A 21449-nucleotide genomic window follows, 5' to 3' on the forward strand; every position below is an offset into this window, starting at 1 on the left:
GGATACCGGGAAACTCAATAATTACAAAACTCTCTGAGATCTTTAGTGGAAACATCTATCCAGGAATTGTTTTGCATGTGACTGAGGGTGGAGTCCTGCAACCCACAGAAAGAAAGGTACAAAGAATCACTGTTCTGCATCTAAAAAAGCCTCTGGCACCTGCATCTCCTATTGACTCCAGCGGGCACCAGCTTGAGCCCTGCTAGTTATTCCAATGTTATGGTTGCAAATGCAGAGATGGGGCTGTTGGGCTGAAAGGAGTCCAGGCATTCAGTACGCTCGCCTTCCATAAGTGAAAGAGTGACGTGAATGTTCAGGTTTGGCTGTTGACTGCTGGCTTCTTCTGAGAAGACTATAAGCGGCAGCCAGGTAGTCTCTCACTTTTTGTTTCTCTGGTGTGTGTTGTTTTTCCATGGACAGCATGTCCTGGACCTTAGAGAGCTGGCTGGGTCTTGATTCATTCAGCCCGGCTGTCCCTGGTGGCAGATAATGCATCAGGGAGGGCAAAGGGCTTGGAAATTTTATTATGTCAGAGAGGCTGGAAAAACACCCTGACTGTGCTGAGGGCAGCAGCGCGTCTGCACGCGGGCTGATGGACAGGAACTGGGGTTTGACCATGTGGTGCTGCAGTTCTACGGGGCTGAGGTGGGATGTGAACGTCCTGAGGCAGGGCTGATGCGGGGAGCCCCTTGCTGTCAGTGAGATCTCTCTGCTTTAGCTGATGGGGGAACAGCCTCTGATGATGGAAAGGCAGATAGATGTCTGTCTCTCCTGGAAGTGGCAAGGGCTGCTGGGGAGGACCAGGTTTGGCTGGAAGGGACGAGGAATGATCTGTCCTCTCCAGAAAAGCCAGTTAGGGATTTACTTGGCTGGTGAGCTCTTCCTCTCGCTCCCTAGGAATTAATGGCACAACTGGAGGGTGTTCATTTACCTGCCACCCGGGACCTTTAGTCTCCTCACAGTGTATTCCAACAACTGATAAACAAACACACATTAGTAACACATTTCTCTTCAAGGGAGAGTGGGTTTTCTTTGGCCACCAAAGCTCACAACAGTCCTTCTCAAGCACTGCCCAGCTGCCTGAGTGCGTGCCCCTTGCCCAGTATTGCTGGCAGTGCCTTGCAGATAGTCCAAGCTTCTGCATGAGATCAGAGGCACCCATGAAAGTTTAATGCGAATCAATCTGTGTCATGCCTCAGGAAATGATTAGCAAATTAGAATCAGTCCTGATGACTTCATGAGAGTTACCTGATCCCTGGTGGCTGGAGGACCATGAATCCAGGGAGAGCTGGAGCTACCTCCTTCGTTTTGCTCTAGCAGTCGCATGCTAATCTCCATGGAACAAATTAGCTGTGCTAAGTTAATAACAATATTTGGCACTTCACTAGCATCTCTCAGCTGAAGAGCAGAACGTGCTTCCCACTGGGGATTTAAGCCTTTCAAGCCCCTTGAAGAGTAGTTGTCACCTTCATTGCACAAAGGCAGAAAATGGATTTAAATGATTTGACTAGTATTTCTTGGGCAGCTTGTAGCAGAGCTGTACAGCAAACCCAAACACAACATTTCCTTCTCACAGGCCCAGACCTTCATCACATGAAACGATTTTGAGACATGTACACTAATGTGTAGATGCGATTAACTGAAGCACACTGGGGAGGAGTGGGGATGCATTTTAGCCCTCTGGATAGGCCTAAGATCTGTACTGTAGAAAACCATGAGGTCAAGCACAAGGGGTGACAAATGTGTTCATTTTGCTTATGTAGCATGAGTGACGTTGGAGCAGGTGTACTGTGGTCTCTGCGGCTGCTGCAGAACCCTGGGGAACAGGAGGGGACAGCTTGGCTGTATCTGCTCGTGGATTTTTGAGTCTTTGCAATGGCCCTAGGTGGCCTCTGCAGATGGGTTCATATTCTTCTGTGGGGGCCCTCTTGGCTCCCACAGTAAGTGGCAAGAAGTTCAGCTTGATTTCCTTTTATTGCTGACTTTGTCACTCCATAAAGCACTTCTACACTGTTTAAAACTTCACCCTTATGGTGTGAAGCTGATTAGCACCCTCAGAGAATTCCTTGTGCTAAAATCCAATGTGTACCTTGCTGGATCTTCCTGTTCATCTGCCTGCAACCTTTCCTTCCTTGACTTTGAAACTTTCCGCTTATCAGGAATCTCCTCAAACTCATTTGTTTTAAAGAAAATGACCAGTTGCTGATGTACTGTATGTGAGCTATCTATCTAGCTGTTATCTATTAACACAAACATTTTGGATTGTGTAAGAGTGCTCATTTTGAAAGTTGGTACAGAAGATCTAGTCCAATTTAATCTCTGCTGTTTATTCTGATCTTTTATTCAACTTCTGCAACTAGATAATTTGTGTTGGAATTAATAAACTCTACTCTTTGTTGTGATAAGTGCTAATTATTGTTTTCAAGGCAGTTAATTGGATCAACAAATAACTAGTCACTAGCTAGAGAGATGTGCTGCTGAGAAACAGGTTTTTGCCTGCCTTGTTCATAGTGACTACTTAGGTACGTGTAATCCACCCAGAAACCTCATAAGTAGGGTCTCTGTGACATAGATGCAGTGTATTTGTAGAGGCAGGCAGTTTAATCAGATGGGCAGGACAAAGAAAGCACAGTTAGGGCTGCTCAGAAAAAAAAAAAAATTCAATTTCACTAGGAAATGCCAAAATTGTTCGCCAGAAGATATGAGGGAGCATGAGAGAGAGCTGGACTGCTAATGTGGTGGCAGGCAGTTACTGGGGATGTTGGCTGTCCTGGTTCAGGTCCCAGAGCTACTGGGTTGGTCCCTCAAATTGGCTGCATTGAAATGGTGCTCCTTTCTTGTTTTCTTGCCACTGAGGCTTCCCTTGTGAACTGAACATGTCTTGATTTTACCAGAAAAGCTCTATTGATAAGCTAATGTAAAAGACAAAAGTATGCAAAACTTCATAGCCTGCTGAGGGTTTTACTTAAGTGAGGTGTTGTTTGGGGACTTACTGAGGTCATGCAGCTATGCAGCGAGAGCAAGGAGTGCAATCCAGTGAAAGCGCTTCTCTCAACTTTTGTCCTTGAAGAGCCCTTATGAGTCACATCTGTGTCCACACTAATGGAGGAGCCCTGGGACCATGGGTCACGAAGGTTAGTACAGGCAGTGGACGACTCTCCATAACCCCTTTGTCTCTGCTCTCTGAGCTTCCTCTCTCCTGCCTGGTCAAGGTCTTCCACCAGTCAAAACTTTCCTGTCAAATAAGCTTCAGATTTTGTCTTTTTTTTTTCTTCTTCTTTTTTTTTTTTCTTTTTTCAGATATATATTTTGTCATATGGGAATTTTCAGGAGAACTGTCTGGTTTTGTTCAAACCTCAGCAGCTATCTTTGAATTTGACTTTTCCCTCACTTTTCAGCAACCCCAGAAATATGATTTTTCATGACAAGGCCCTTTTAATATTCCAGGGCAAATGCAACACTGAAGAGATGTGAAGACTCAGCTAAAGTTTTTAGGGCCTTTAATTGGAGGCAGCCACAACACAGTGATAGTTCTGACTAGCGTTGCAATGTGACAGCTACCATCATGAGGGAAAAGAGAAAATATTGCAGAGAAAAGATGTTCAGATCCTCTAGGTCATATTCTCAGTCATTTCTAAACTGTACCCTCCACCTTGCTTTGCTTTCTCTGGTCAGAGATACTGTTTAGGCAATGCAGTGGCTTTAACTCCCCTACATTGTTAGACAGACACAGGGACACTGGTGGCCGCCTTGACAGAGGTGGAAACGTGATTTGCAGACCTGACGTCCTGCCTCGTGTTTGATCTACGTGCCTGTGGCTGCCAGGTTGATAAGCAGAACACGGATTTGGAGCCCGTCCCATTCAGGCTCTGAGTGCGGAGACCAAGACAAAAAAATGGTCTCACTCAAGGGAAGTCTCGGCTCTGTCAGCAAAGGCTAAAGTCTTACTGAATTTATCAGAGCCTTGGCTTTACCCTGTTTGTGCTTGAGCACCTCCCTGCTCAGGGTTGATGACTTCAGGCTGGTCCCAGGTGGGATGCGTGATTCCCCCCAGGGCCTGGGGCTAATTAGAGACCTCGGCAGAGGGCACCTCCAGGCCCCTGTAAGGGGAGGAGCTCAGGGGCTGGGTGGGGTGGTAATGGGGTGCTTGTGGCAGGCCAGGGGTAACTATTTGGGTGCAGGCCTCTCCAAGACTACTCAAGGAAAGTCTGCAGGGAGGAGCAGCTGGCCTGTGCAGAGATGTTTTGAGGAACGAGCCTTCAGCAGGTAATGTGCTGGGGAAGGCGTCACTGACATAGTTGAACCCCTTGAGGTTGTTTTTGAGGAAAAGAGGGTCCTTGCAGGGGTGAAAGTGGCTTGAGGGTAAACACTGTTCTCTTGTGTTTGAGCCCACACAGTGATGAACCGTGCTTGGCTGGGAGGAAGCTGAGGTGTTCTGACCAAGGTATCTGAACTCAGGGCCTGGGTTGAGCCTGGCCTAGCCCAGGGGGACGTAAGGTCGACCCCTGGCTCTGTTCAGGTGGCCAGAACTAGGCTGCACCCTGAAGTGTGACTTAGGGGATCGTGTTCCTGTCTGGACGTGTGCTTGTTTCTCTTCTCCTGGCACAGAATTGAGGACTTCCTCCTGCTCCACTGTCATACTGTGAAAACAAATCTCTTCTCAACTCTTTATTTTCCTCCTCTTGGGATAGAGGAGGCTGTACGCTGAGCTTTAAAGGCAAGCATATAGGCTGTTTTTGGGGAAGTGGGGAGGAGCAAATGCAACTTAGCCTCTGAGCTAGAGAGTTTCCTAGTGCAGGGCACAGTCCAGATTTTTCCACATGTGGGCCTGAGCCCAGACATCACCCTGACAACATGCGGGAACATAAATACAAACAAAAATAACTTCCAGATGAGGGATGTATGCAATGTCTTGTTTTACTGGCATTTATGCTTGCTTATTTGGCTGAAGTCAACAATCAACTCTGCTTATTGCAGCAGGCTAGCAGGAGGATGCTAGGAACAGCAAAAATGCCAGTTCAGCTGAGCCCACATCCCTGGGGGACGTGAAGCCCATGACAGTCATCTCAGGGAGGCTCCACACAGTGGGCAGAGGGAGGCAGGGCCCAGGAACAGCCTTATCAGAGTGAAATCTTTTGGGAGACCCTCACCTGTAATAGTTGAGGAATTCTTTGGGCCCCATCTCATGAGCCTTCTCTCATCTGACCACATTCCTTCAGGTCCCCTCTTTTCAGGTCCATATAGGACTGCACCCTCAGGAAGTGAGAGCAGTCCCCTGAGGACAGGAGGCTTTGCACTTTTTTTTTTTTCACTTTGCAAGTGATATTAGTGGGTTTTAAGGTGTATCTCAAACTCCTTTAAAGTAGTATCTCAAACTCCTTTTTAAAGTCAGAAAATAAAAATTTGATGTCTTATGCTCACGCATACGTGTACATACATAACTCTTTTTCTATACATATGGTTGCTTAGAGCAGTATATTTTTGTACTACCAGGACACTTAGACGTGATTCTGTACTGCAGCCCTTAGAAGAGATTCTGGTCTACCTAACCACTGAATTTCCTGTTGTATTATCCCCAGCAGTTCAGGGCAACATCATGGAAAACACCAGTTTAAAGCTGGTGAGAGGGGAAAAAAAAGGCTAACTGGTGCTGGGTGCCCTTGTGTGTACTTATCTTTTATTCTCTGGAAAAATTAGTCTGTGGCTGTAGCCTGGTTTTATTACAATAGCCAGTCCCTGATGTTGCTGCTTTGAGTCTAAGATGTCTAAAAATAACTGAATAAATCACTCAAATGAGGCAGTAAGCAAATAGATTTGCCCACCTGTTTATTAATAAACACTTGCACCCGAATCTATATTTCTATATTAGAACATGGCTCTGCATCTCCTGTGGGTATAAAAAGAAAAACACCTGGCAAAGAGCGAGGGCAGTAAGGCAAGTACAAAGTTTCCACAGTAAACATATTTGTGTTTGCTGAGCAAGTGTTGCCTTAGGAAGGCAGGAGAGGCAAGCAGTGAGCGCTTGCTTGCAGAGCCTCGGATTACCAAGCACGGGGAGAGCTGACTCCGACAGCTGCAGGTCTGCAGATTGCAGCTAGATTGAAACATGGGCAGTGTTTTTGGGAGAAGGGACTCACAGGCATCCTTCCCAGCCTCTTTCAACGCCGACTGTATGCATGCAAAGTCCAAGTGCGCTTCCTCCTTGGAGTTTGGTTTCAGAAAACAGCCAGGGGATGGTGCAGTAGTGAAGCTGAGCTTTGGTGGGGTTTGTTTATGTTCTGGGGTTTACCACTTGGAGGGTTCCTCCGCAGGATGGCTCAGCATGTGCTCTAATCCTCACCCTTGTGGAAATATCTCTGCTGCCTTGCAGAGCAGTCCTTTCTCAGCATCAGCGTAGAGGTGACCCACAGTGAACCTTTTCTGGTGGGACCTGTGTTCGTTTACTGGCAGAGCTGTAACGTGGGGGGAAAGGACAAAGGAGGCAGGGAGGAAGCTGAAAATGACTGTGCTTGGTGTAGGGTTTATGGGTGTGTGTGTGTGTGTGTTGGGCTGCCCTGATGGTGAGTGTGGTATGCTTGCTGTAGGATAGAGGTAGCTGAAAAAAAAACCAAAAACAACTGGATGTGACCATCCTGATGGCTCCTCTTGCTTTCTCTTCACTGCTAGAAGCTGTGGTGCACGGCTGTCCCATTTGTGTTTCTGCCCCCTCACAAGGTCAGCTGGAACATGCTGAATGAGGGACAGAAGGATAGCAAAAAGCAAGCAAGGTAATATCTGACTGGGATGTGTTGAGGTGTGGCAAATTTCAGGACTGTGTCTGGGTGTCTCAAGTCTTTATATGCAGTTTCCTAGCTCTGCAAGTGAGACCCAACAGCTCGAGCAAGGATGATACCTCCTTATAATTAAACAAATTGTTTTGCATTAGACTAAGACAAAATTTCCCATCAACTACCTCCAGCTGTAATGGTGCAAAGGTGATGACAAGCTTTCATCAAAGCATGATCTGAGCACATGACAGACAGCTGCACCTGGACCTAGCTCCTCTAATGTATTTATAGAGCTTTGGGTTCCCCTCTTCCACCAGCAGTGGCAATAAAGATTGTTTTTGTGAAACTGTTGGTCAGTATTATCATATTTCACAGCTTTATTTTACATGGTGATTTTCCTGACTACAATGTGTTGTGATAGCGACTGCTATCTGCAATTGAGATCTGTCTGCAGTTCCCTCTTGGGAGAGGAGTATCTCCAGGTCAGACATAACTTTTTTTTTTTGAGCTAAGTTAGGGAGTAGGAAGTAGAGAAGCATTTTTCCTTTTAATTTTCATTAAGAGCTGTGTCCAGTAGGGATAGGTATAGTCAGAGACACATGGGACCTGGTCTGGGCAGATCAGAACTGCAGAAAATTGCTGAAAGCAGTGGTCTACAGAAGTCCTCCTTCAGTATATGACTGCCAAAGATGTGTCGCTTTGATCCTGAAATAGGAGCTGACCAAGTGAGGTATCTCTGCAGCCTTCCTTGGAGTGTCCTTGCTCAGCTGGAGGGCAAGCATAAAGTAGCCTCAGCTAAGGGGTCCCTCCTGGCTGTTCACAGGATTTTCATTGATGAAAAGTTCATGTTGAAAGCTGGGAAAGGAATAACCTGCCAGACATTTGAAAAAGCACTAAGGGAGGCTAGACATGTTGAAGCAATAGGAGGGGATGGGTCACTTAATTTTGCCGCAGCAATCTCTTTCCATTTGGTTCTACTTGCTGGGCCCAAGGCATAGCGTAACTCATCCCAGAACAGTTGTCCAAAGGACAGACTCTAATGAGGTTAAAAATGATTCACGCTCATTCTCATTACCTCTTAAAATAATGTGTAATGCCATTAGTTTGTGGAGATCTTTGAGAAGAACATCCTTAGACATGTGTTTCAAGTGATTGTCAGACCTAAAAGATCAGAGGAAGCAGCTCCCTGCCTGAGTCTGGTGTTACATGATTTCTGGTAGGAAGCAGCTGTCGGAGCCTGTGCCACTGAGGATTTGGACGTTATTTGGGATACACATGAAAATTTCAATGGTCTCATGGCTGCACAGCTATTTCTGAAGTACCTCCACAAGGCAACCGCTAATACAAAGTGAGCTGCATGTTTTTAAACAAATAAGAGGATTTAGGTTAAACATTAACTTTTGGTCATTTCAGCTCTGATAGCTTTGGCCTTCAGGTTGATCATTTAATAAGCTCCTTCCTGTTGCTACAGCAACTGCAACCCTGGAACACCTTGATGTTCAAGTCAGCAAAAAAATAAAATAAAGCTTGTTCTGAAATTTGTTCAGGCTTCTATTGATAAGTGTCTGTGCTCAGAGTCAATTGTTCAGACAAACAAGGCTTGGAAATGTACCGTGGGGTTTAATGCAATCCTTGCACAACCCCATCCCAATCCATCGGCTCTTGCGCACAGCTGAGAAAAAAAGACTTGTATTTTTTTTTTGCCCTTCTGACATGCATTAAGCCATTCAGTGATGCTGTTTCAAGAAAGCAAACAGACTCGTTTGTTCTTCTTGGTGAGTTATCGTTGTACGCAATGTAATTCTGGCACAAGAACGTGCATGCCCTCTTCAATCTGCTGTGCACCAGTGAGTGAAGTGCGATGCAAACTGACTTTTAGAAGGACAGCTTTCATCTGCATCTCCTCCCAGCATGTGCTTGAATGCAGCACCATGCCAAATCTCAGCTGCCTTGCCTTCTGTCCCTTTCAAATACAACTTATAGCCAGAAGGTCGTTTCTTCTTTGAGCCCTCCCAGATTTAAAGCATTTGAAACTTACCCTAAATGCTGATCTTATTTTACAAACAAGTTCTGGGATAGCTTCTCAGCTGGTGTAAATCAATATTGCCGTGTTAAATACACTGCAGCTGTGCCATTTAATGCCAGATGAGGTTTTGGCTAGTTGGTTTTGCAGCAGTAGAAACTTTTCAGTTCTCTTGCCTTCTATTAATTTTATTCTTAACACTGTGTTTGAGTTCCTCTCTCTAATTTTCAAGGACAACTATTGTTTTGTATTGCTATGTCTGGGCAATTGCATCTCCATCTCTGACATGTGCAGAGGTCCAGAGTTTAGAGGGGGAGCAGTATGCACTTTTCTTTCTAGGAAGAGTGCTCTCCCTGAGAGGTAGCAATATTTTAATGAGATGTGGGGTTAGCTGAGTGCTCATCAAAGCTGATGGCAAAGCTGTCTTTAGAGCACAGCCCTGAGGGCATCTTGTTTGAGCTGTGTTTCACAATTGTTTTTAAATGTAAAGCTTTATGGCTTAATTTACAGTACAGCTGGCAGGAAACTTTTTTTCTTCCTTATCCTAAAGAACACTTGAAGCCTTCTAAAATAGTCCTGCTCCATGGTGAGATGAACTGACAGCTCCCAAACTGGAGGGCAGAAGCAGCTCACTGGAACTAGCTAAAGGTCCGGTCGTTTGGATTCTTCTGGGGAAGCTTAAGCATATTTCAATCGGCAGTCTGAATCCAGGCAGCCTGAATCAGTCTCCTGTGTTGGGGCGGATGGCCTGGCCAACAGTGCTTTGCTGCTTCATGCTTTTACTTCCTGATCTGGTTCTGAAAAGTACACCCTGGACCTGAGATAACATTTTTCCTGAGCTGTCACTATGAAAGCTATTCCCAGGAACTGTTTCAATTTCTGTGAGTCTGCATTTTCTGTCAAAATAACATTTTTGTCAAAAACCTCCAGACTGTTTCTCATCCAAAGCCTGTTGAAGTCAATGAAAAACATTCCTCTTCAAGGGAATTTTAATTACTATTAAGTATATCAGAATAAAAGCATAATCACATTAGGAATTTGCTCTCTTGACAGAGGTCCATATTGATCTTTGTTTTTTTCTGCACTAATGAGAAGTAGGAATGGGGCTATCAGATAAGGGTCTGGACTTCCACTTGGTCTGAAGAAATGGGGTATGAGACGGGTTCATGCCTGCCAGAAAGCTTGTGTTCCTTTCCCTCCTGGAATAGTCAAGCAAGGATAGCCTGCTGCAAAGGACAGCCTTGGTCACACAGTAATATTGTGGTCAGATGTGTGTTAATATAAATCCATGCTGAATTTAAAAAAAAAAAGGCAAAACAAAAACAGTTCGTAAACCAGAAACATGGCCTTTTCTTCCTCCCTCAAAACTTTTGGCTGATAGAGCATCATAGATCTTAAACATGTCTGGAAGATGTTCAAGAGACAACAGTTGCAACATCATCGCTTAAGGAAAAAAAGTACATAATTAAAAACAAACGACAAAAGAGAAATGAAATCACCTCTCCACCTAACTTCTTCCACAGGCATGCATGTGTGTACACACACACACATACACACATTCTCTCTCTCTCTCTCTCGCTCTCTCTTTCTCTCTCTCAAAATCTTGGTGAGCTATTAGCCTGGATGTTACTCAAGTCTTGGAGTGATCCAGTTCTCTTGGGAAGAAGAAGAAAGAAAAGCTGCCAACTTCATGCATCAAGTGGAACAATAATCCTGAGCTAAGAGAAAAGCTTCCAAGTCTTCAGATGGTGAATTATTTATCTGCTGACATAGAACAATACACACTTTGTAGTTGATGTACGAGATTTCCTATGTGTGTCGCATTAGAAAGCATGGGGGTGTGGAGTTGTATAATTTTACTCTTTTTTTTGATAGGGGAAACACCCGCTCCCTCCACGGCTTTAAAATCTATAATTAGCCACAAGGGAACCCGAATGTCTCCAGCAGCCCTTTCTGAGGTGTTTGGTTATGTTACTAGGACCAAAGGATGCTGTTGGCAAAAGTTGTTGGAGTCAAAGCCCCGGGATTATCTGCCAGCCCCTAGGGCTGGAGCATCCCAAAGGGCCCCAATCAGTGCACTGCAGTTGCTTTTTAATTTCTTCTTTTTTCCTTCTCCTGCATTATTTTTCTTTCTGGCTTTGAATCTGTCATAAGGATTTTGTCTTCAAGACTGCCTGTAAAATACCTCTCACCAGCGTGCTCTTGGGAGGGTAATGGAAACGTGGTTTGTGATTCAGCAGGGAATGCCACCTTAGAAAGTGAGCCTTCATCCCAGGATGGCCAAGCCTTGGCCCTGAAGGTGAGACCTGGCTGAAGGCAACTGCTGTTGGGATTTTGTTGCCTGAAGCCCCGAGTGGCAAGAACATGGCTCATTTTACCTAGAAAACACCTGAACTATTATGACTTAGTCAAAAACAACAACAACAAAAAAAACACCCTATATAAATAGCACCAGTTATCGCAGGGAAAAAGACTTTGTATCCTGTCACAAAGCTTTTGAGTCAGCTTTTAATTGCTTTAATCTTTATTGAAGGTAACGTTCTGTGGACCAGCTGCAGTACAGCCTGTGATCAGCAAACTGGTGCTGTGCTCCCCAGCATCCCTGAAGTAGGCAAGATGCTGCTGCAGCAAGAACTGCTAGAAATAAACCCCGGTACTGTCCTCATGCAAAAAAGCACCCACCCTGCATATTTACTGTGCATAATGTAAGGCCAGGTTATGGGCCATAAAAATACTTTGGAGTTGTTCAGCAGCGTTAACCACAACCATCTCTTGGTGGAATAAGTGCACATAACTGCTAGGTAGATGTCCTCTGCCTGGCCGGTCACGCTGCCTGCCCTCTGTGCTGGCTTTCTCAATGGAGAGGCCCAGGGCTGAAGAGAGCAGCTGGTCGTGGGGGTCAGGGTCAGGGCACGTTGTGTTGCCATTGCCCGTTTGGGAGATCAATATAGGACTTCGGCCTCCGCCACTTCAGCACCTTTCGTTGGGACTATCCTCACTCGCGTTTAATGTGAAACAGGTCGGGTGTGTCCCAAGATCACAGTCTGGGGAGTATGAGTGTTTTGTCCAGGTTGCTCGCGTGCGTTGATTCCTATTTGGATGCATTGTCTCTGCTCCTGGAAACTGTCTTTTGATGTGTAGCCCTCAAAGTAGGAGAGAAGGGGAAAAAAACAGGCATGGAGGAATGGGAAGAAGATGAGGATGCAATAGCTCCATCTCAGGTCCTGCTGTAAAATAACTTCATGCATTGGTTTTCAGAGAGCTCAGTGACAAGCGCAAGGCATCTTTTAATTGAAATACTGTGGACGGGATGCCAAAAATAAACCATTTTTGTCTGTCCAAAGAAGCTACCCTCAACTTGTGAGGTGTCTTTCAGAACAGGACAAAGCTGCATGGAAGAGCAAGAAAACATGGTGTGGGGTTGTTTCCCCTCCCTGACCTAATGTGAAGACTGGTTCTCCTCGTGGTGAGGTGTCCAGGCTTTAAACAAGATAGGAGACTGTTTCCAGTTATACTAATCAGGCCAAATGTCAGCGAAGCTGATTTAAATCCATTCCCTCAAGCTCAGCTCCCTACCTGGGCTGTTGTTTTGCAAAGGAGTGTTGATTACGATTAGTGCTGATAATCACTTTTCTGATAGAGGTGTTATAAACCGCGGTTTTATCTTGTGGTATCAGTACCAGCAAAGGGAGAAACCACAGCCATGAAACTTTACACCGCTTGCTGCATTCAGTCAACCAGCTTGGTGCAATAAAAGAGCTCACACAAATCTCCTTTCAGAGCCTTTGCTTCTTTGTCTCAGGATCGCAAACACCTGCAAAACTCTCTGCAAATATCTAATCGCCACCTGTAACGTGACCAAACGGCGGCACCATTCCCAGCCTTCATCACCTTCACTGTCCTGGGCAGGGATTGCCAAAGTTGCTCTTTGCCTTCACTTTCTTTGAGCTTACGCAACTCTGCTGTTCAGCGTGTTGCAGAACAGCCTGGTGACTGATGAAATAGCTTGCAGAGATGACAGGATGGAGTGTAGGTCTTCTCACAGCACTCTTGGAGCACAGCCACGTGTTGCTATGGGTTGGGGTCTGTCAGAAAGCTTCAGGGTTTTTGACCCACATGTTCATGCTAAGCACAAGGTGATGATCGGATATTTGGAACAAGGAAGAACTCCTTGGACCTTGCAATTAATTTGGGTCTGTATCCAGAACCGATGTTCTTTCAAACCCTAGTATTTTCTGTCTTAAGACCTCCCTGTTCTACAGGCTTGGGATCCCACCAGCACAAAGGCATTTTGTGGTACGTGTTCAGAGTAGCAATCAATGTGCCAAGTGTACATCAGGAGTGGAGGTAACGTAAGGTCATTTGGCCTGCTGGCACCACCAAAACCCTCTTGACCCATAAAGCTGTGTATGCCTAGGTGCCCTTTATTCAAAGTGGGGGACATTTGACATGTGCCCGTGCCTGTGTTGTGTTGGTGGGGCCAGCTCTGCAGTGGGATGTCAGCAGGAGCTCAGCTGAAACCTGCCTCACCTGGGACCTTTTGTAAGCTCTAAGATAGGGAAATCAGCTCTTTATCTCCTTGGAGAGATGTGTCCTGGATCTAAGAAGGTAACTACCTCAGAAATAGGGGTTTGTAGGAAGGGCTGAGATGCTCTGCTGGCTGTGCTTCAACCTCATTCAGTTAGTGACGTTTCCACACAGGGAAAGTGGGCACAGAAGTAGCTGAACCTGACATTACCTGTTGAGTTGGTCTTACCATCGCTCTGGGTCACTTTTATAAATACTTCATCAGCAGGTGCTTGCTGCAGGCTGCAGCACGTTGGAAGATGATCAGGCAGGAGCTTTGCCTTCAATAAAAGTATGAGAGAGAGAGGGGCTGTCTAGTTTGGCCCGCATGCTGTTTTTAAACCTTTTTGGAGAAAGGCTCTTCTGCATTCATTTAAAATACGGTTAAACTGTTTGCAATGAAACAGTTGAGAGCTTGCAGCAAGATATCTGTACATCTGCCAAAAAGCAGGGATGCAGAGGGAGCGATGCAGCCTGGTGGCAGGTCAGTGCTGACCCCCCTGCGCAGGAAGGGGCCACCACGCGGTGCTGCTCCCGGCAGACCTCACACCTCGCCCTGCAGCCGTGTGGGTTGTGGTGCCGAGTGGATTTGTTGAGGATGCCGTGGCAATGCCAGATGTTGTCAAATCCAGACAACTTCACTTCTCTGAGCCTGGAGGAGACTGCGTGCCTTCCTAGGTTAAGGTCTGGTAGGAATCCCGTTCCCAACCAGCATAAGAGCAAACAGATTTTGTGCCTCCGAGAGGCTGAGCTGTGGAAATTTCAGCCTTTAATTCTCACTGGTGTGTGTGCTGACGGCAAGTCCGTTCCTCCTGAGCAAGGCACTGCCCTGGGACAGCTGACAGGGTTCACTGAACTGGAAACTTGAACCTCTGTAACTCTTTTTGGACCCTGTATCTGCTTAGCAAGTCTTTCATTTTAACCAGTGCGCTCATGTGGCACAGTTTTAATCCTTCACTGCTTTTGAAGAACAGTCGCTTAAAGTGAAATCTCGGCCTCAGAGGAGTCAGTGGAAATTTTGTCGCTGACTTTGGGCACTCCTCTGCCTTTTGTGTCCCCCCCCCCCTCAGGGTGCTGAGCGAGCAGAGGGGAGGGTGCTCGAGTATTTCAGGTCCCAAACGAAGCCAGGGGGCTGGGAGGAGGAAGTCAGGGCGCCCAGCTGTGCATTGAGCTGCTACTGCCAAGGGCCTCCTGCCAAGTCCTGGCTAAAGTGGGTAATATGTACTTTACATGCCCCATAGACATGGTCTCTCCTTGCTCGGTGTTGAGGCCACGACGTACCAAGCGCTTCTGTGAGAAAGAAAAATACGCAGGTAAATAGTGGCAGCCCTTAGCTCCAAACATGTCTCGGTTGGTTGCTCCTGTTTTCTTGTCCAAGGAGTGGTTCAGCTAAGGGAAAGGTGATTTGAAGCATTACCAGGGCATGGAAAACACCTATTAAAAGTGGAATGCTTTGAAATACTGGAAATGGCTCCTTTGTGCAAGAGTGGCTGTTTGCCTTGGCCACTGACCTGTCCTTAGCAATATTCTCTCCTCACAAAACTGTCCGAGAGCTCCAGAGTGATCCTTGACCTGGAGGGAGTCGGAGCTGGGTAAATGTCCTCCTCCCCACCAACCAAGGGGCTAGCTGGGAGAAATGGTGAACAACAAGAGCGCCTTTGAACCCTCTGAAAATATCTAGAGAGATGGTGAACACTGAAGGGAGGGAGGGAAGGGAGTAGGGTGCTTACTTTAAGTAATTCAGGTTTGAGTGTCAGGAGTAAAAGGCTAAAACTGAGCAATGGAAACCGTAGATTTAAATGTCAGGGTATATTTCCTAACAGGGATTTCTGTCAAGCTGTTGGATAATCCCAAAGGAAAATGGTGGAAATATCATACATTAGATATTTCTCAAATTAGGTTTGGATAAAGGCAGCAGAGAATAGATTCTAGCAAAAAGCAGTTGAACTAGCTAATCTAGGAGTATTTTCCCATCTCTAAAGTGTGATTTATGCTATAAACGCTGCCAGACCCTGCAAACTAATCTGTTGTGTTAAAAGTGACTCAAACATGATTGCTTATATTTTTATACCCCTCATGATCTTAAGCTTTTGGTTTGCCAGGAAGAGCTGGAGTATCCAGGACACACTTTACTGTGAATGGGTTTCATGAACTATAATTACCAGGCAATAAATCCATACAAGTGGGAAACCTCTCAGCTCTTGTGCTGGATAATAGGAATGGACAGGAACTGACTTTTCTGGGGGGTTACGTTTTTGTGTGAACTTGGAAGGAATTGAAACACAAATGCTACTTTTGAAGGGCCAGTTAGGGCAGAGGCCACAAAATTGCTCTTTACATTAACAGTAAAAAATGTATTTGCGCAGCTATTTCTTGGATGGAGGCTAGTGCAGCGACAGCTGGTTTTAATTATGCAAACAGATGCAATAGCTGAGCAATTACAACTTGATCACGGGCCCATGAGAAGCGAGGGGATCTTTAGCAGTCCGTGCTTAAACTACTTGTGTTGGGCAGGATCAGACCCCCAGGTGAGAAATCTTGCGGTCAGCCCAGTGGTTTGGGAAGTGGCTGGGAGTAAGACTTCTCCCATGGCAGGCTCCGTTCGTGCTCTGGCACATCGCGGTCTGATTTGGGGGTGAGTATGGGTCCTGGGGAACGCCCAGCTCGACTGTGGTTCATTGGCTCTGTTGGACTTTCTTCCTGCTTCCAATGGCGTAAATGACAGGAAAATATGACTAGGAGCATCCCTGGGCAGTTCCCTGCCACCATTTGGGGGAGTTGGCAGCTGTATCTTGCCAGGGGAGTTTGCTACTGATCATCCCTGCAATTACTATCAGGGTAGTGGATTTATGAGAGACCTCAAAATAAGTTTCATATTACTACAGACACACTGCAAAGAGAGTCTCTTGCCCAAAAGAGTTTAAAATTTAAACTCAAATATGGAGCTATTGATCTGTGAGTGTTTTAGGCACAGATCACCAAGTACCTGAGGACAGCCAGGCTTACCACCCCACTGAAGGCAATGGGACTTCGATTGTCAGTGATGATATGAGTAGGGTTAAGCCTCTACAACTGGTATTTCTTTATTCAATGTCTTTAATTATTATTTTCCTCTCCCTGCACCTTAAAGGGGATGTACAAGCTATCAACAGGTGGGCCACAGCTTCATCTGCGTATGAATGTATATGTCTATATATGTATAGATGTATATGTATGTATGTATAGATACATGTTATATATACTATACAGAATTTAAAAAGAGGTAAGTACAAGCTCCCAGCTGCCCAAGTGCAGCATTCTTAATATCATCAGTCACAGGGCTACACTGGAGCAAAGACCTAACACTGCTGAGAAGGACAAATATGAACTTATCAGAGAAAAGATGTGCAGTTCCTTGTGCATTCAAGGAATTGTGTGAAAACCCAGCCTTCAATGGTTTATTATAAAAAGCCATGGTTTCTGCAGGTGGTTCCCATCACCCCTTCCCCTCCTCTGCCCCAGGACAGAGCCTGTTCACTGTGTTCAGCTGAATCGAGAGGAAAGTCATCTTCTGAGACAGTCCAGCCGTCAGGCTCTGGGTCTGACCCTGAAAATAGGAGCTCTGACCCAGATGAGGTTGGGCCCTGTTGCCTTCTCAATCTGTTTAATATCACTGACAGCTCTGTAGGAGGATTGTTCCTGGCATGTGCGAGAGTACAGACGAAGCATTGCTCTGCTGATTAAAACATGTGCAAAGCAAGCTGTGTCAGGTGCTGTCCCCCTGCCTCAGGGAAGTCTGCCCAGCCCGGATGGCCAGCTGAGACCCTCTTCAACCCTTTATTAGAGATAAAGGAGGGTGGGAGACTTCAGAAAGTAGGCCTGTCCTGTTGCTTTTAAACACCACTTTGCAAAAGGCTGACTCAAACTGTTCTTCCATGGACTGTAGTGTGGTGGTGACGCCCACCCAAAGCTCTCTGACATGGCGATGTCTGGCTTGGTTTCTCCATGACAGAAAATCATGCTGAAGTGGAGATCCTCAGGTTGGGTTGAGAAATGGTGACCTACCTGTCGGAGAAAAACATTCGATGCCCAGCCTGAGGGTAGGAGCCCGCGCCTTCTGCCATCTGGTTGGTAAAATTACAGCTGGGACCCAAATCAGCCAGGTTCCTTCCTTCCCACAGCTGGACCTGCCCCTGGGGAACATCCTGCCTGCATCTGGCTTGCAAGTGTCTCCCTTTCCTCCTCCTGTCCCCTCTGGTGCAGATCCTCAAATCCCTCCCTATGTGGCAGAGAAGGAGATGGGGGGGGGATCTTACAGGGCTCCCCTTTAGAGCCGGCTGACATTGCGTTGTCAGCCCTGTTCCTTCCAGTCCTGTTTCCTTTTCCACATGCAGCTCCACACTTCTATTAGTCTGCTCCTTCTGCTTTTCCCATGAGCAAAACACAGCAGGAATTCAGTCTTGTTTTCCTTGTTGTGCTCCTGTTTAAGTTCATTCCCTTATCACAAGTTCTTCCCCTACAGGTGTCCTCACAAATGATGTCTGAACTACTGTCCTAAGCTAGGAGGAAGTGTCCTTGTCTGTTTGGTAATGACTTCTGGCCATCCCAGAGCAGGTGCAGGAGCTCTCTCAAAGAACCCGAGGATGTGCAGAAGCGAATAAATAGGAGGTGCTGAGCACCGTGTGGAATCAGACTTGGCAGGAAAGGGTATCATGAGAAAAGTCTAGGCTCTGCATTTGGTTACTCCTCTGCCATATGGCCTTGGGCAGACCATTAACCTTCAGTCCTACCTGTCTGATGGGAATAACATGCGGCCCACTTCAAATTAGAGCGGAGACCTCTTAATCCTTCCAGAATTACACCCTTCCTATGCAAAGTCTGAGTTTTATTAAAGATCTTAGACCAACCTTTACCTCACAGTGTTTGATCACTTATATTTTTCCTTGGCTAGATGTCTTTTCGCTGCAATTCCTGCTGTGACTTTCCCAACACTGCCCTTTCTGTCAGTCTATATATTTTTGGTTGGAACTGTAGATCTCTGGACGAGCAGTATCAAGTATTGTTTTGAATATTGAGCAATTAGACAATAGAAAGCTCTTCCACAGAAGCCAGTAAAATAGTCTCTGGTGCACACAGAGTTATCACAGCGCTTTGGTGCCCTGTTCCCTTTTGCTTTATTAACCCTGGCCCTGTGGGCATTGAGCAATGAGCCAAATGATATCTGTGCTGCACGTACAGTCCTTTCTGCTGGCCATTTCTACACAGAAAGACTGCAGGTCAGATTTCTGAAGCTGCGTACTTATACTTGCAAATATGTTTGCAACATTAACATAAAATAACTTGCAGATATCCCTGGTGTATGCACGACTATTTAGCCAAGAAATGGGCATGCGCTCGCACTGATGTGAATAGGAGCAATTTTCCTCTGTACAGTGGCTGTAGCTGCAGCAGGGATATTCTACCCCCTCTCTAACACCTTGTATCTGCAGTTATTTTTTTTGGATGGTTCATAAAGTGACTCTGAGGGAGATGATATGCCTCCTTTGTGTGAGATCTAGGGGATTTGTGCCTTTTTTGTGCAAGCAAGCAGGATGTTTTCCAAAGGGGGGACTGAGAGAATGATATGGAAAAGAACTGTCTGACAGGGTACGGCACACATTCTCCGGTAGAAAAGCTTATTTCAGTATCACACAATGGGCTTTATTTTTACTTCTGCTGGCTTCTTTGGGGCTTTGTTGGCTACATGACAGCAACATGCGAACAATATGTTACTCATCCAAAGCTACCTGGCATGACTACCCAAAAAAAGAATAGAACAGTGAATAAATATGGCTCAGAGGGAAGTGACGACAGCACCCACATTTTCAAATAGGTTAATCTTTGTTTAAGTGGTGTTTTGATGAAGAAGGATTAAACGATTTGCTGGAAATGGCACAGTGTGACTAATGAGAGGATTCACAGTTATGTGATAGGAGAGGAAATATCAGAAGGGATATAAGCCATCAGGCATCCACACGCTGGTGGACTGTCAGGAAAACATTTTGTTGATTGGCACACGATACCACTGTTGGCTGTTTTTCTAATTTTCCTCTGAGATGTTTCAGCCCATTAGAACTATCTCCGGAGGATCCAGAGATGAAAACACGGGCTCAGAAGTATCTTGTAGCAGCTCCAGGCTGTGGCTGCATGAACCAGTTGGCCTGAGATGAGTTTGGGCTGATTTCTGGCCTGTCCGTTCCTTCCCAGTCACAGCCCAGCCGCCCACCTTGACACCACAGAGGACTGAAAGCATCTTCCTGGGTGGTTTTCATGGCCAAAGAAGCACACTGACATTTACTGAAGGGTAGGAGCTGCACGCAGGTAGATCTTTCTGGGATGGCAAACTCGTGATTTGTTGTTTGTGCTTGGGCAGGAGGGGACAGAAGCAATGTCATAGCCCCACTGATTTGGTAGGGGAGCTGATTTTTCAGTTATATAATGAACAGTAATGTTGTGTTGCAATTCTATGCGTATTTCCTCAAGAATTTTCCAGTCCTTTATTAGACCTTTTAGTCTGAGTACCAATAGTATTAGTGACATATAATAATAATTAGTTCTACTTTACAGAAAGTAGCACTGAAATAGAACAGTGACTTAGCAGGTGCCTAGCTCAGGGCTGGAATAAAACAAGCCCCCAGCAGCCCTCTAACCAAGAAGATATAGCACCATAGTCCATGAGATGAGTGAGTTTTTTTCTTTCCAATAGTTTCAGTACTTGAGCCACTCCACTATTTGGTCTTGGTGTTTTCTGGATTATAACAAAGGAGAGGACCCAGGAATGGTTCTGTGAATGGCTCTGGACAGAGGCTCCACGTACAAGTAGAAAATATTGTTACAAGAAATTGTTTAGCTAAATACCATCAGGCTGTTGTCTGCATCAACTGGTAAGGTAGGGTAAGTCTGCAGGTAGGCGATTTCCGTACTCTGCAGGGCTGTGCTACACCCACGTCACTGTGCTGTGTTGTTAAAGTCACAGCTGTGTTGGTATTGCAAGACTTTGGGGACACCACAGAGTTTTACAGTCAAAGTCAGTAGAAAGACTGAGATAGCACCTGGCAGCCCAAACCAAGCCCTAGCACCAGTGCTCACACACGAAACAAACCACCTTTTCTTCCTGACAGAGATTTTGATCATTGAGTCCTATGGCACTGGATACAAAAAGAAAAATGCCTGTATCAGGAAAAATCCTTTAAGAGAGAGAAGAGGTCTCTATGCTCTGTTCACTTCAGTTGCAGTATTTCAAGACTTATCCAAAACCTAATGGATCAATGGGAATCCTTCCAGTGACTTCAGTGAGGTTTTTATAAGGCTGTAATTCATGGCCTGGTTGCTGCGATTGTGCATGTTCCTCTCGCAGTACCATTGAGGGCTGTGTCTCTGAAAAAGAATTAAGCAAACAGGGCTCCTCATCGACAGCTTGCATATGGCAAGGAGTTTCCTCACTTGAGAAGGATTTGATAGCGAGGTTTGTCTCCAACTGTCTAAAAGTTTTCTGCAATAAGTGAAGGGAGCAAAAGCCATTTTTGACCCCACTTACAGATGGGTTCCAGCTGTATTAGGTTTTAGGCTAATTTTCTGAGAAGAGGTAAATGTTTAACATTAAGGAGGCTAAAAATGCCTTAGGATTAAGGAGCTCTTTGGAGTTAATGTGAGTGTTTAGTAAGGGACTGCAAACTGTGTCTGATTCAGAGGAGAAAGAGCATGCTCTGGTGTAAAGGTTCAGGTTCCCCTGTGGTTATTTTCTTCCCTTTAGACAAGGGTCTCAGCAGCACGGCATACCAATCCACCTGCTACACCTGGTTCTCTGTTTCTTTTTCTCCTTGTGCTTTTTGAAGAATCTGTCCCATCTGTTTTTTAACCATGCTGCTCATTTGCCCCCCAAATCCTCCCTTTGCTCTCCAGCATCCCCCCTGAGCCTCATTTCCCCACCGGCCACAAAGCCAGCTGTGGTCCTTAAAAGTCAGACAGGGTTTTAATAGCCAGTCAGCCAAGAGAGGCTGGTATTGCGTGGCAGCTCATGTACCTGCTTGCACCCACAAACAAGGCCTTGCAATCCCTGCCTCGTGCTAGAAAAT

The 21449-nt window shown here is 45.8% G+C and overlaps 1 long non-coding RNA gene across 6 annotated transcripts in view; it reads left to right on the forward strand.

Annotated features, from left to right (window-relative positions):
* The first annotated feature begins 3446 nt into the window (after positions 1-3446).
* The window catches only part of LOC136791594 (uncharacterized), a 116708-nt gene continuing 98705 nt past the window's right edge, over positions 3447-21449 (forward strand). For all 6 annotated transcript variants that reach the window (XR_010833898.1, XR_010833894.1, XR_010833895.1 and 3 more), the window contains exon 1: positions 3447-4266. This is a non-coding gene — a long non-coding RNA (uncharacterized lncRNA). The remainder of the gene's footprint in view (positions 4267-21449) is intronic.

The sequence above is a fragment of the Anser cygnoides genome, chromosome 10 (genome assembly GCF_040182565.1).
Source record: "Anser cygnoides isolate HZ-2024a breed goose chromosome 10, Taihu_goose_T2T_genome, whole genome shotgun sequence".
Lineage (NCBI taxonomy): Eukaryota > Metazoa > Chordata > Aves > Anseriformes > Anatidae > Anser > Anser cygnoides.